Source organism: Scylla paramamosain, chromosome 5, assembly GCF_035594125.1.
Source record: "Scylla paramamosain isolate STU-SP2022 chromosome 5, ASM3559412v1, whole genome shotgun sequence".
Classification (NCBI taxonomy): domain Eukaryota; kingdom Metazoa; phylum Arthropoda; class Malacostraca; order Decapoda; family Portunidae; genus Scylla; species Scylla paramamosain.
In genome coordinates, this window is record NC_087155.1 from 9,939,192 (window position 1) to 9,954,191 (window position 15,000).

Consider the following 15,000-nt stretch of genomic DNA (forward strand, 5'->3'; position numbering starts at 1 on the left):
ACACACACACACACACACACACACACACACACACACACACACACACACAATATGTGACCTTTCCTCCTTTCATTACCTATCACCCTAGAGAGACAGAGAGAGAGAGAGAGAGAGAGAGAGAGAGAGAGAGAGCGAGAGCGAGAGCGAGCGAGCGAGCGAGCGCACTGCACCAAAACACACCTGACAAAGACTGCTCACCTTTGCCCAATTCGTGGCACTTTCCGGCCCGCCGCACCTGTATTACCTGCTAATTACGCCCTCGCTGCCTCGCCTCGCCTTTATCTTGGTCCTTTACCTTTACCTCCCTCCTGCTCACCTGGCCCCTCGCTGCCACCACAAACACCACCACTACCATCATCACCACTTCCTCCTCCTTTTGTTTATTTTTCTGTTAATTGTTATTCATAATCTATTAATTTTTACTTTTCTTTACATGTCAGATTGGCCAAACGTTATTAGTTCTGAGCTTGGAATATGAGAAATGTTGGTTAGCAGTGTTAGATTACATAATGAAATCAGTGTGATATTATTAATAGAAATTCTACACATAGAGCCTCAATCGGTTTTGTCTTGTCAAGTGAGAGTCACTTTATGATATCCACAGCCAAGGGGGGGCCTTGAACCTCCTTGTCCTCAGCACACATGGCAAAAATAGATGACCGCTGTCGGGTGCGGGGTGCGGTGCCTGCCTCCTGAACCCTGAACCCTGAGTCCACCCTGAGCCTGCAGTGGAAAAATGGAGGATATTTAATGGAAGGACGTCAGACACAAACTCGGTGTGAAACCTCTTGTGGTGGTGAAATAGCTGTGTTTTATCCCTCACCACTCAGAGGAGCATGAGGAGCATGAGGAAGGGTTTAACACTGATTTTATGCCTCGCGTCCCTCAATTAACAACTGCTGCTTTTTCCCTTTCACGTAGAGGGCGATGTGAGGGGGGAGTTGTCCTGCTGTCTTGCTCCACACACGGCAGCAGCGCGCTAGTGAGGGCATCGGATGAGGATACTGGCCCGCATTTTAAAACGATTTACTCTCTCACCTCAACTACTTTCAAAGGTCACAGATGATTAACCGAATGCTGAAGAGTGTTTCTCCTGTTAATAATGTAGAAATGTTATTAATCTATCACTAGAATCAGAAAAATATCCATAAAAACCGGGTAACTTCAACTAGAGACTTTTGAAAGTAGTGGTGATGCGTAGAAGCGTTTCACAATATAATCCATTGTGAAACTGAGGAAGATGTAACGAGTCTTGCATCAACCTGACCTTCTACTTTAATAACGTAAAATCACATGAAACTGAATGTCCTTATGCAGTACACGAGTGTGATTAACGTGTGGGTGAAGAGCAAGCTACGTGAGATTCTGTAATGATGGATGTTACTTTACGAGAAGGATTTGACGGTATGTAGAAATTGACGACCGTGTGTTGAGCAAAACTTCGAGGCGAGGACAAGGAACTGCTGCACCAAGGAGAGGCAGGGACGCGTATAAAAACCAGCAACGAGTTTGAAACAATGACGTCGAAATAAATCACCACAGCTTCGTCATTACCTTAAGTAAACCAAAGCATTTCCAGACCTGAATTTTTTCCCATTTCATCCTTTCCCTTCATCTCTCGCTCGTCTCAGTTGCTAGCGCCCCTCACTTTTGCTTCCATCCTCTCGTCTCCCCTAACCCTCCCCTCATATCCACCACTCCACCCTCTCTTCACGCCACCTGTCCACACCAGTCATCATCTCACCGCGTCTCCTCCCACCTCACCTGCCTTCATTTCCCCAAGTTAGTTCAGCCGTCGTCTCGCGTCCTGTTCACACACACCAGACTCTTCTTCCATTACTTCCCTTCACCATCTCTTCCATCACCACTGCTTCAATTCATTGCCTCCCTTCGTGTCCCTCGCTTCTTCCCTCTCCTCTCCTTTACCACTTTCCCATCCAGTTCTTCACCTTCACCTTCCTTACCTGCGAATCGAGTCTGAATGATTGAATGAATGAGGGATGGAGCGAAGGAGGGAGGGAGAGGAAGAGGGAGACAGAAAAAGAGAGGGGGAGAGGGGAGCAGACATGGAGGGTAAGTGAGAAGGAAGGAAGGGGGGAGAGGGAGTGAGGGGAAAGAACGAGGTAAGGTAAATCATGTCTCCCAGACCGCCATCTCATCAGGACTCTGCATTAAGGGAATGAACCCGTCCTTTTTGCATTATTTACCACCGTCGACCTTTATATCGACGAATGGACCCTTCGGAAGCCACATTAGAGGCGGGACAGCCGGGCACTCTCTCCCAACGAACCTGACGCAAGAGGCGGTGACTCGCTCGGCCTCAAATCCATCCTCGTACCTGTTAATTAATCCGGGTTTCTTTGGAGCGTTAAAAGGGAGACCTGTGTAAAAGGAAGGGACATGAGGAGGGGAGGAGTGTGAGGTGCAGATGAGCGGCTGGGGAGGTGCAGGCGGTGATGTGCAATAGAGGGCTGAAAGGGAGATCAAGGAGTGGGAAATGCATGTATATATGACGTGTGGTCTGCCTGGCTGGTGGCTGAAGCGTAATATGAGAGAGAGAGAGAGAGAGAGAGAGAGAGAGAGAGAGAGAGAGAGAGAGAGAGAGAGAGAGAGAGAGAGAGAGAGAGAGAGAGAGAGAGATTGAGCAAAATGAAAGGATTTGAAGTTAACACGCACTATGCCATCATCCGCCTCCTTGATGTTATGATCCCCTCCACGAGTCACAGGACCGCTTGCAATACCAGACTTTATGATACTTGTCTCCTCTTGTCCATCAGCCATACCTATCTGTTACAGTCTTATGTACGTGTCATATGTAAGGCTTTTAGCATCTCACTCTTCTCTTTTTGTCAGTGTTTGTACATAGAAAGTCTAAATGCAAAAAATACAAAAGGAGGGTTTGGTTTTGCTTGTCACTGTACCGTCTAAAACAAAGAGGGAGAATTAGTTGTCACTGTACCGTCTGAAAACAAAAGAAAAGAATTGTTTGTCATTGTACCGTCTAAAAAAAACAAGATGGACAGAAAATATTGCTTGTCACAGTACCATATAATAACAAGATAGGTGATTGCTAGTCAAAAAAAAAAAGAAAAAAAATAATAAATAAATAAATAAATAAATAAAATAAAATAAAATAAGATAAAATAAAATAATTGCTGTTCACTGTACCGTCTAAAAGGAAGAGAATTGCAAGCCACTCCGCTGTCTAAAAAACAAAAGAAATAATTACTTGTCACTGTACCGACCGTTGAATAACATGAAAGAGAATTGCAAATCATTGTATCATATAAAAAAAATAATAGTCACTGTACCATCTAAAAATAAGAGAGAGAGGAGTCATTGCTACTGTACCGTAAGCCCACACGAACCAGAACCCAGAGCCTGAAACCAAGACCACAGACACTGAACAGAACCACAGTAGCAAAGGAACACGAATACATAAACTCTAATTAACTTCCAGGCACGATTCCATGTCAAAAGAGGTAGGCCTACACTCTCTATCTACCACTTCCTTTTATGGTCACACAAACGAGTCTACGGTAGCAAGAATATTAAGCGAGAGGTACTACATTTGTGAAGTGGACATACCTTCTTCTCCACAAGGATACACTTCACCCGAAAAAGGCGAGTGATCTTGAGGTGAAGCTCTTGACCTCCACTACACCTGCCACACCTCTCACCTTGCTTCCACTCATCCCCTTGCTGGTGAGAGAGATAAAGGCGTAGATACCGGGACCATTGGGGAAACTAGACATAAAAGGGAGAATGATGAAGTTAGGACAGAGAGAGAGAGAGGCTGAATGAATGAATGAATATAGGATGAAGGCACAAGGGGTACAGGAATAAAGGAATAATGTAGTGAGGATGGAAGTGAGGGACGCAGAGAAGGGCTGAGGGAGCAGCAGAACACTGGACCACTGAGCCGAGGATAACGACCCACTTCAGTAACACTTCCCCGTAATGAAGAGTCCCATGGGCTTTATGAATCCTCGCCTGCTGAGGCACCACCTCTCAGGGCATCAAAGGTGTGAGCCGCGCTGCCTCTCCCCCCTCCCTCCCCTACCTCCCTCACTGCCTCTCATGCTGCCCTTCCGTCTCTCTCACATCTTCCATCTCCTTCCATTTGTCCTTCCGCCTCCTGTCTCTCCATCCTTCCCACATCCTCCTCCATTTCTTTCTTACGTTTCACTTGCTCTTGTTTCTTCCCTCCCTCCCTCCCACACCCTCATTCATCTCCTTTCTTCCCTTCACTTGTCTTTCCACACCTCTCTCCTTCCATCTCATCTGCACCTCCCTCCTTTTCATATCTTCCTCCATTCTCTTCCTCCCATTTACTCTTCCACATCTCTCCCCTCTTAGTCTCAGTTCTCTTTTTTCTCTTCAACTCTCCTTCCTACATCTTCGTCCATCTCCTCCCTTCACTTCCTTTGCACCTTTTCATGGCCTTCCTCTTATCTCTACCGCACCTTCCTCTCTTCCTCTCTTATCTTCCTCCATTCCTGCCTCTCTTTTGTCCCTTCACATCTCCCCTCTTTCATCCTTATTACACCTTTCCTCCTCATATGTTCCTCCCACTTGCCCTCCATCCCTCATTCCCCCACCACACTGCTTTCGTTCTACCTCCCCCGTCCTCCTTGCCTCTCTTCTCACTGCTCTCCCTTCTTTCCCTTTAGCCACCTGCCATTCAACACAGACCAGACTCACTTATGAAGAGCAAAAAATTCATTAAAAAGAATTCAATACACGCAGCTCAGACGAATCCAATTGCACAGTTTAAGGGTGCCTGGCTATGAGAGAGAGAGAGAGAGAGAGAGAGAGAGAGAGAGAGAGAGAGAGAGAGAGAGAGAGAGAGAGAGAGAGAGAGAGAGAGAGAGAGTTCAATTCCTGTAATGCCTGAATGTCACACCAGGTAAGAACCAATCGTATCAGGCAGGTGTAACGGTGCAAGTGAAATTTTAACGTGATTAGTGTGTCTCGCTGTACCTACATACGTATGCATGGTTTGGCTAGGCTTGGCTTCAGTTATGTGTGAGCATAGTTTTTTTTTTTTTTTTCCTAAGTGCAAGTAAAAGCGACGTGTAATCAATTCTCGGTATCGTTCAGAGGAAAAGTGCGAGCCTTCTCCACCACATTTGATCCGCATAGACTGAAAACAATTACGGCATTCACTTTGATAATGGTAATGCCTTGAAATACTGTTGACGCTCTTGTTGCACTGAAAGGAATACCCAGTTAAATAAAAATGTAGGAAGAAATGTGAGGTTGCCTTCAGAGAGAGAGAGAGAGAGAGAGAGAGAGAAGAAAGGGGAGAAGAAGAGAGGAGGGAGAGGTAGGTACTTATTCTGACCCTAATTAAAGGTTGAAAAGTTGCAGGGGCGAAGGTAAGGGTTCGGGAGAGCACCCTCACCCCCTTGATGTGGCTTTTGTTGCTCCCCGTGACTCCTGAAAGACAAACACGGCGATCGAGCACTCTTGGCCAGGTAACGACGTGGCCTGAGTGCTTCGGGCCCCTCACTCCTCTGACCCTTCTTTTCCTTAGTCTCTCCCCCTTCCCTTCTTTCTTCTCCTCCTCTTTTTCTTCCCTTCTCTTAGTTCCCCTCATCGTGCTGGTTGACTGATCAGTTCCTCTCGCTATCTCCCTCCTTCGCCCTTCTGCCCAGTCCTCTCAATCAACCTCCCTCTTCTTTTTCTCTCTCCTCCTCCTCCTCCTCCCCCTCCAAGCATGAGGAGGTATCGTCTTTCTCTTTTAGGTGTCATAATTCAATAGGTTATTTTTGTTATTGATTTTATTCTCCTCAGCGTTCAAGGAGTTGTCTGTTATCAAGTCTTTGTGTATTTCGTTTAGGTGTGACTGATGTACATTTTTTTATTTATTTATTATTTTGTTTTCGTTTGGGGTTCATTTTTTTTTTTAGTTCTTGCGTCGGATGTTTTTTTTTTTTTTCTGTGTCAGCGCGAGAAGCAACAGTGACAGCAATATAAACAACAACAACAACATCACTGCCATTAATTGATAGCTAGCTTCCATTTGCCGAATTAGACTCCACTAAGAAAAAAAAAAAATGTTTACAAGAATGCCGTCGCGGGCTTTGGAGCGCGGGCCGGAGACAAGTTTCATCGTTGTGGCGAGTGGCGGAGCAGCGGGAGGACAAAGCCGCCTTGCCCTGCTGCGAGCCTTCGACATTTTCCTGATTAAAATGTTACAGGATGCAAACTTTGGCTTAAACATGAATGAGCGCTTCGAGGGAGGAAAAGGGAAGGAGGGAGAAAAGGAGGAGAGCTTTGGGGATAGAGAGGCAGGAGGGAGGAAAGGGGAAAGGAGAGAAAAGGAGGAGAGGTTGGGGATAGACACGCCAGGAGGAAGGAAGGAAGGAAGGAAGGAAGGAGGGAAGGAGGAAGGGAGGGAGGGAGGGAAGGAGGGAGGGAGAGAGAGAGAAGGAGGTTCACTCAGTATTCAATCATGTGCTCCCTCGTGAGACTTTACCAGGTTGATTACTTTCCTATAAAATCTTTTAATTTTGTGAGCGTCGTGAGTTGAGGCTGAGTGATGATACATTGATGTCAGTCCCTCTGTGGGTGTTAGTGATATCAGTTTCTGTGTGGGTCTGAGCCGTGACGCGATGAGGACTCACTGGCGTAGTTTCTTCGATGGTATGTTAACACTAAGAGCGGACACATTAATATTTAGATAATAACACTCATAACTATCCAAACAAATCACGTTTTCTTCCATTATAAAAAATGTAATCACATCTTCCTCAGCTTAGGAAACAAATTACATTTCCTCTCGGAACAAAGGTATAAAACATTTTCATTGTTATCAGCACAATCAACGTTTTCGCTCTTAAATACGTCACAGAAATCCATATGAATCTTTTAGCAACTAAACCACGTACATGTATTTTCAACATCTAAATACGTACGTATACTGACAGTGCTATTGGGAGAAAAAATATTAAAACCTCATGTCTGTCTGCCGGCGGCAACACAGATGGATGTGAGAATATGAATAATTAAAACCAATACAAAGTAATATTGAATTTCCCTCCAGTTCCCCCACCCTCATGTACTTGAGTCATCGCACATCGGGATAAGGTAGACCACCACCTCCTCTTCCTCCTCCTCCTCCTCCTCCTCCTCTTCTCCGACCAACCCTCGACCTTATAATCATTCTCTGCGATTCAGAGCTCCCTCTCGTGCCACAAAGAGGATCGAAGCCTCCTATTCAGAGCCTCAAGTACAGGAGCTCGTCCCCGCCGGCCCGTGAATGGAGCCCGTGGGGAGAGCACCGGGAGCTGCCCTTTAGAGTCAATATTTATTATTATTATTATTATTATTTTCTACTAAAGGAGCATCAACTGAGTCGTGCTTAGAGAAGTTGATGGTCGATTAAATGCCCGTTTTCTGTACCGTCCCTGCGTTGGCTTCCCGTTCTCCTTTGAGGGGCAGAAAATGGATAGCGTGCATGGCGGGGAAGTGGAAGTGAGGTTTACGTTATGGGTCTATTTGTGCGGTGACTTACACAAGCATTTCTGCTTATCACATGTTTAGTTTTTGGGTGTACAGTATATTGTCTTCACTTTTTCAGATATTTGCACTAGTTCCCCCTTTTGCACTTTTTCAGATATTTGCACTAGTTCTTCCTTTTGCTTCGTCCTTCCTGCTTCTCGTCTTCCTCATTTTCCTCTATTATATTTTTCTCGTTCTATACTTTTATTTTCCTGTTAGGTGTATTCTTCTGCAACACAGGAAAGATATAGAAAAAATTGCAGAGATATACGCATCAGAGGAGAGAGAGAGAGAGAGAGAGAGAGAGAGAGAGAGAGAGAGAGGAGAGAGAGAGAGAGCAGAGAGAGAGAGAGAGAGAGGAGAGAGAAAGTCAGCGCCAATACGTAAGGGGAAGCAATATAGATAAAATACGAGAAAGGAAGGAATAACCATGAGTAACTATTGAGAGAGAGAGAGAGAGAGAGAGAGAGAGAGAGAGAGAGAGAGAGAGAGAGAGAGAGAGAGAGAGAGAGAGAATCTTACGTTCAGGAGAAACTCACGTAGGAAGATAAACATCATAAACTATGCAACAAATCTCTCTCTCTCTCTCTTCTCTCTCTCTCTCTCTCTCTCTCTCTCTCTCTCTCTCTTCCTCTCTCTCTCTCTCTCTTCCGGCTTCGATGTTGTAGGTCAAGACACACTTCTGGGCGCATCTGTTAGAGCTTGAGGGCAATATAATGTTAACAAGCAATACAATTAAAAGAAGAACGCAGAAAATCTTGAGAAGTATCACACAAGGAAAACAAAACATTTTGAAATTTTTGCAGATGTTAGGAATGCAAGTCTTTTTATTTTATCTTTTTCTTTTCTTCCAGGTCGCCGCCTCCTCCCTTTCCCCCTCCACATCCTTGGTCCGCCTCACCTGCCGCTGCTCCAGGTCAGGTAAGGCCGTGATTGAAGTGTTGTGTAAGTAGTTAATCAATAGGCGCCAGGAATTACATTTTTTTTTTTTTTTTTTGTGTGTATGAACAGCTCCCGTCTTACTTGTCCAATTAGGGTGAACGTCCATTAATTAACACCTTTACGCTTCCTGCTCTAATAATGACTTAATTACGATTCGCCCTAAACATAGCTCACCTCCGACGCCGGGCTAATTAACACGCCTCAACACGAAGGTGCTCACATATAAATAAGTGATTAGATAAGTAACAAGCAAGGCGTGTGTGTGTGTGTGTGTGTGTGTGGATATGTATATGTATATTGTGGCGAGTGTGGAAATAAATTGTTGCCAGAAATGTATTCGCATATACAAGTGGACAAATGAAATGTTACCAGAAGTTGACTCTCCCTGTTCCACATTATGGTAAGAAGCTTTACAGCCTAGTGTTTAAAGACTAACATACTCAAATATGATCACACTTTATACATACACAGCTAATTAAATGTTACCAGTAATATTCGTACACTGGTTGGGAGAAACACGAATCGTCTTAAGTGTTATATAAGTGTTATCAAGAGTTGCTCTGATGCCTCAAACTTTTCTTGTATTTCACCTGTGCAGCGGATGTATTCTCATACCTCATTTTCTGCTTGAAGAATATCATGTTTCCTCCTCTAAATTTCATGTCGTTACTCTCACAAAGATTCAGGCGTATAAAATCACAGTGATTCACGGGTGTAAAAAGTAAGGACGAGTCCTTATTTTTTTTGTTCTTGGCTTTTGCTTCCTTCGCTTGAATTCTTTGCTCGCTGTTACGTTTATATTCACAGCATTATATATATATATATATATATATATATATATATATAAATATATATATATATATATATATATATATATATATATATATATATATATATATATATATATATATATATATATATTTTTTTTTTTTTTATGGTCTCGGCCTATAGCGGCGGTGGGTAATTTTGCTGCAACTCTTCTACTTGGGGCTCAGATAATCGTTCCTTCCTGGTATAAAGTTTACGAATGTTTTGATGTTAGGCCTTAGTCCTTAGTCGAGAAGGCAGGTTTTTAGGTGGGTGCGAGGCGCATACTGTCCCTGGAGTTCCCAGATCCAGTCGCCAAAGAAGATACGGTCGATAGGAAGCACTTGGGTGGGAATTCTTCTTTCACTCGGCGATAGCTTGAAAAAAAGGCCACCTTTCAATAGGACTTAAACTCGGGTCACCGAGATCACCAGAGTCCGAGTGCTGACCACTCGCCCGCCGCCTCTATCGTACTGAGATTGATTTTTTCTCAGTAAACACCTGAGTTGTACTAATGTGATATGTCTCCTGATTCTAGTTACTGTTTGTTTCTCTTTGCTCAGTGGAAAGTGGACTGCGTCTCGATGCATTTTTGTAGTTGCAATTTTATGTTGACTAACACATTTCCTTGCTGTCCTCTTTAGTAGGCGGTCTAGTCAACGATTCTTTAGCATCTGTCTTCTTTAGTCAGTACATCTAGCATCCTATTCATATGCCACATCGACCAAAAATATCTTGCTTCTCTAACGAATTATTAATTCAGTAGTATATTCAGTTAGCTTTCTCTCTATTGTAGTATTTAAATCGTGGCGGGGATTGGTGTGAAGGCTTTTATTATTTATATTGTTTGAAATCCACCGTTTTCTAGGCTTTAGAAAAGTGTTTAAGCTTTCCTTAATAGCAGGACATAATTTCTGATTGCCAACGTGAATTTCAAACTATTCTCTTGCATCTTGACTTTTTTGTGGCTTTGTGGCTCTGTGCCTTTGTGTCTGTAATCATTTATGTGGTTTTACAAGCTTCAAAATGTTTGCCGAGTTTAGCATGAATGTTTTATTATAAGACAACATTCCCATAGTGCGGTATATTCTTGCACCCCCTCCAGTGTTTTGTGTTTCTTTGCCAGCCGATCTATTGTTGTCGTGGTACTCGTATTGGTTCTGACTTTGTCTTGAAATTATTAGGAGTGGAATTCTCTGGTATTTTAAGAAAGTATTTGAATAATAAGAAATCCATTAACTTTGTGGTGTCTTGACGATCTCTTTAAAAATCAAACTAGTAGCTACTTAATATTAAACGCTAATCGCTATATACGATTTTTTAAATCTTTTAACGGAAGATTGCTGTGGATGGGATCTTTAATAGTTTCCAGAGAAATCATGTAGAATGTTTATATTTACTATACATGCAATATATATATCATGATTTTATGAGACACTATTGATCGTCATGGTCCAAGAGGTGCATTCCTCAGTCATTCAGGTAAATAACCTTATCAGAAACAAAAGGGAAACAAGAATTTACCACTTGAATAATTCAACATTTGAATACGCATAGTAGTAGCGCCTGAAAATAATAGTACGAGAAACTAAAATTATTGTGATTCATATAAAATATTTTGATGACGATATTTAGGAAAATATTTTAAGTATTTTGAATTTGAATATCAGTGGGTTTTCATGCACTGCCGCATAATGCTTGACAATCTTTCGCTTTATAGCCCTTGATGGTTGGGTCTGTCCTTCGTGACTCGCGCCGCTTCCAGCGACTGCCCGATGCACTCGTAATCGAAGACAGGGTTGATGGCAAGCATGTGGGGCAATCTTCTGCCACGAGACGATCACATGGAAAAGAGCAGCATCCGAGGAGACTCGAACAGAATCACTGCGCTCCTCAGGTGTGTGTGATGACCACAGGGTAGTGGTTAGTAAGCCTTTGTGACCCCACTGTCTGGCTCGCTTGGGTTTATGACCCACTTGTCTTACGATAAAGTAGTGAACGTACAAATAACTGATATTGATGAGTTAATTCGAAAATCATAATATGATGTGATCCCTGAACCGACTTTAGAAGGTCAACGATCCACATTGACCTCGCATTTGCATACACGATTGAGGCTCCCAATGAGCTCCTCAGTGATACCAAAATGAGCGCTGCACGATCAAAACTTTCAGCTATATGGCGGAATTTGCATTTTCCGATAGAAACGCTGCCTCTGTTAATGCCCTCCTTGGAAAATCTTAATCGAGATAAAATTTTCGAGCCAGATTTCAATCCATCTGCCAGATTTCACTCGATTTCACTTTACAGTTTCGACGGTTCATTACACTCAGACAGTCACGGACTTCTCCGCAGATTTGAAGGCACCGCTGTTCAGTAATGGTGCGATGCTTTCCCACGCAAGTGTGATAGTTACGAGAAGAATGTAGTAATACTCAATTAGTTCTATCGTGTAATCGTGTCACGATGAGCTGAGCAGTGGCGATGCTGGCATACGCGCCTCGCTGGGTTCAGTCCTCCAGGAAAATTGTGATGAGTTATTAATTTTTACCGTATGGAAATAATAGTGTAGCCTCTTGTATTATAAATTACAGTATATATTGATGAGAATCTCTCTCTCTCTCTCTCTCTCTCTCTCTCTCTCTCTCTCTCTCTCTCTCTCTCTCTCTCTCTCTCTCTCTCTCTCCAAACTGAAGTCAGCAGTCAAATATATAATTATTTCTGACAATAAAGCAATAATTATTCATCAAATTATTCTGCGAATACTTTGTCCGAATGGTCCGAATATTGCAATACGAATGCAAATACTTTTGATTTCCAATAGCAATAATTCCAATACGAATACTAATGCCCTGAAATTCTGTATTTGAATTTGAATACACCATTCCTACAGACAGCTATACCCTTCCCTTTAACAACACAAGGCTGACTCACTTCTTTACGATAGTCTTTCTTGGGATATAATCGAATTTCTTTAATAATCTTGACTGAAAATCTTTGTCATTTCACAGTCATGTGAAGTCCAGCACTCAGGCATCGTGGTCAGCTGCTGGCTCCATGGAAGGGCCTCGTTCGCCTCGCAAGAGCTCGGATTTTGATATGGTGTGCGTAGTCTTCACTCACTCACTGCTAAACCTAATGCTCTCAGGGTGTAACTTATTTTTCACATCACTCTTTCTTCTTGCCGTATTCAAGGTCTCATACTTTTTCAGTGTTAAATATTTCTCTTGCATGTCTCTGTTATTTTCATATTTACCGTGCTTTTCACCAGGTTATCTTCTGCATCCATTACCTCCCTCCACCTTATTGCAGGACACTTCCTATCGACTTACACACACACACACACACACACACACACACACACACACACACACACACACACACACACACACACACACACACACACACACACACATTCTCTCTATGTCCCAAAGACTCGAACAGACAGAAGCTTGAGTGTGACGGGACAAAAAATGTTGTCCCCAGGTGTTACCGGTGGTGCTTTTGTGTCACTTTTTTAAAAGTTGACTTAGAAGCCTTTTATTTTTAAGCACCACTTATATTGTCAGTAATTTTATATTCTTGTATTGTGATTTTATAGTTTTAACACTTTCGAACAATTTTTAGTGGCGTGACACAACTATTTGGTTTGTGAGAACTTAATATCATTATTGATAGTGTATAGCACATATGTAAAATGAATAACCATTATCTTAGTGGAATAAAGCTATTATTATTATTATTATTATTTCTCTCTCTCTCTCTCTCTCTCTCTCTCTCTCTCTCTCTCTCTCTCTCTCTCTCTCTCTCTCTCTCTCTCTCTCTCTCTCTCTCCTTTAAATAAAGTATTGCGTGCAATCAAGGGCGTCTGTTAATTAGTCTAATTTAATTACTATTTTTCATGAATTATTAAGCCAAGGAGTGAACTAAGTTATTACACTGTGTCGATAATCTTACTGACTGACGCCATTATTAAGTGATACATGTTGTGGAAATACGCTTAGCACTGCCAGTCACTTGATATTTCAGAATATATAAATGTTTTGGTGTCATCCAAATACCGTTTATCCTCTGTGAACTTGTATAGGATTATGTATAACCTGAATGACACATTGCAGTTCAAGTGATAAAACTACAAATGTATTTTGATATTTTTATCTGTTTGTCTTTTCGTATGCAATAGCACTATAATATTGTTCGTGTGTCCTGATTATGTCCTGATTAACACACTGTCAACTTTACCGTATGATTTCAAATATTGCAATTTACTGGCAGCTTTAGCTTCGTGGTCTTCTCGCATGAGGGATTTCTGTGGCTTATCTTGTCTTCGCTCTCTCACTTAGTAATCGGATGTCTTCCTCCTCGTGTCAGCATGAATGACGGTCAGTGACAGTTCCCATTTTGTCTGGCCACTCCAGTTTTCTCCCCCGTCTCTTATCTGATGTTCGTTATATATTTAGACGAGACAATCGAATTTCCGAGTCTTGTCACTGGCACTCTATGAAATACGTGTTTTTCTTCCGGAATTGCTTATGTACAGTCTTGGTAAATAGTTGACTAGCCTGCATAACAGTTACTGTACCATTAAGTTCAATATTTATTCTCTCTGAATTCTTAAATCCTCTTTTCTGGGAATGTCCGTTGCCAGCAGACCAGATGACGTAAGAGTGAGACGCCGCTGGTGAGTGGAGAGGGTTTACTGACTTGTGACCTTGACTTTATCTCCTGTAAAAAGAAAAAAACAAAGCTAAATTATTCATATTACTTCAATATTGACTTAGCTTCTTAGTAAATAAGTTATGGAGTGAATCATATATCATGCAAAATACACAGAAAACACATACACACAAAGAAAATTATATATATATATATATATATATATATATATATATATATATATATAATATATATATATATATATATATATATATATATATATATATATATATATATATATATATATATATATATATATAATGTCTTGAAGGTTTCTAGTTACAATAAAGTTGCATATGAGGTGATTATGTCTAGTGTAAGATCAGTGATTTTCACCATCATATTTCAAGTAAAAGAGAGAAAGGAAATAGGGATAGAAAAATAATGGCTTTCGAGAGAGGTGTGCTGCTTAAGAACATTCTGGGTCAAACAAGTGATCATCCATGGTATAGATTTATTATTCTTGATTTGATCATTTCGCTAATTTCATCACCTGTGATTGTGAAAATCTATAATGCCTGTAGTTTTCGGGCATGTGTTGCGTGAGGCGTGAGGCTCAGTGGTGCCGAGGGCTTCTGATGGTATGGGCGAGCACCCCATCACTGGACCAGCAGCAGTGAGCGCCAGGCTGAGTGTGGGGCGCACGTGGACCTCATATCAAACTCAATGGCAGGAGAGTGGCACGTCTGGGATTTTATTTGGTTCCATTTCGTCGAGTGTTTGAATAATATTACTTGAAGTTGATTTCGAAATCCCCTAAACCATTGCCCGTGCAGGAGACACTTGGTGCGGCAGTGCACCATTTAGGAGAGATTTGTGCCCAGACACTAGTGATTCAGATTGTGATGCAATGCCTTTGTCGGTCTGTGTGTGTGTGTCAGTCATCAGGTAACGTCGGTAACGTGGCCTCTTTTCGGACACCACTGACGTTTATGGAACGTATTTAAATTAGTAATGTCATTATCCATAGCATTCATTCCTTATTGGCACTTCGTTTGAGCATATACATATACAGAACTTCTGCAT

At 42.1% G+C, this 15,000-nt stretch overlaps 1 long non-coding RNA gene across 1 annotated transcript in view; it reads left to right on the forward strand.

Annotated features, from left to right (window-relative positions):
- The window catches only part of LOC135100502 (uncharacterized), a 150,810-nt gene that overhangs the window by 81,185 nt on the left and 54,625 nt on the right, over positions 1–15,000 (forward strand). Inside the window, exon 2 of the long non-coding RNA XR_010268740.1 lies at positions 8,364–8,430. This is a non-coding gene — a long non-coding RNA (uncharacterized LOC135100502). The remainder of the gene's footprint in view (positions 1–8,363; positions 8,431–15,000) is intronic.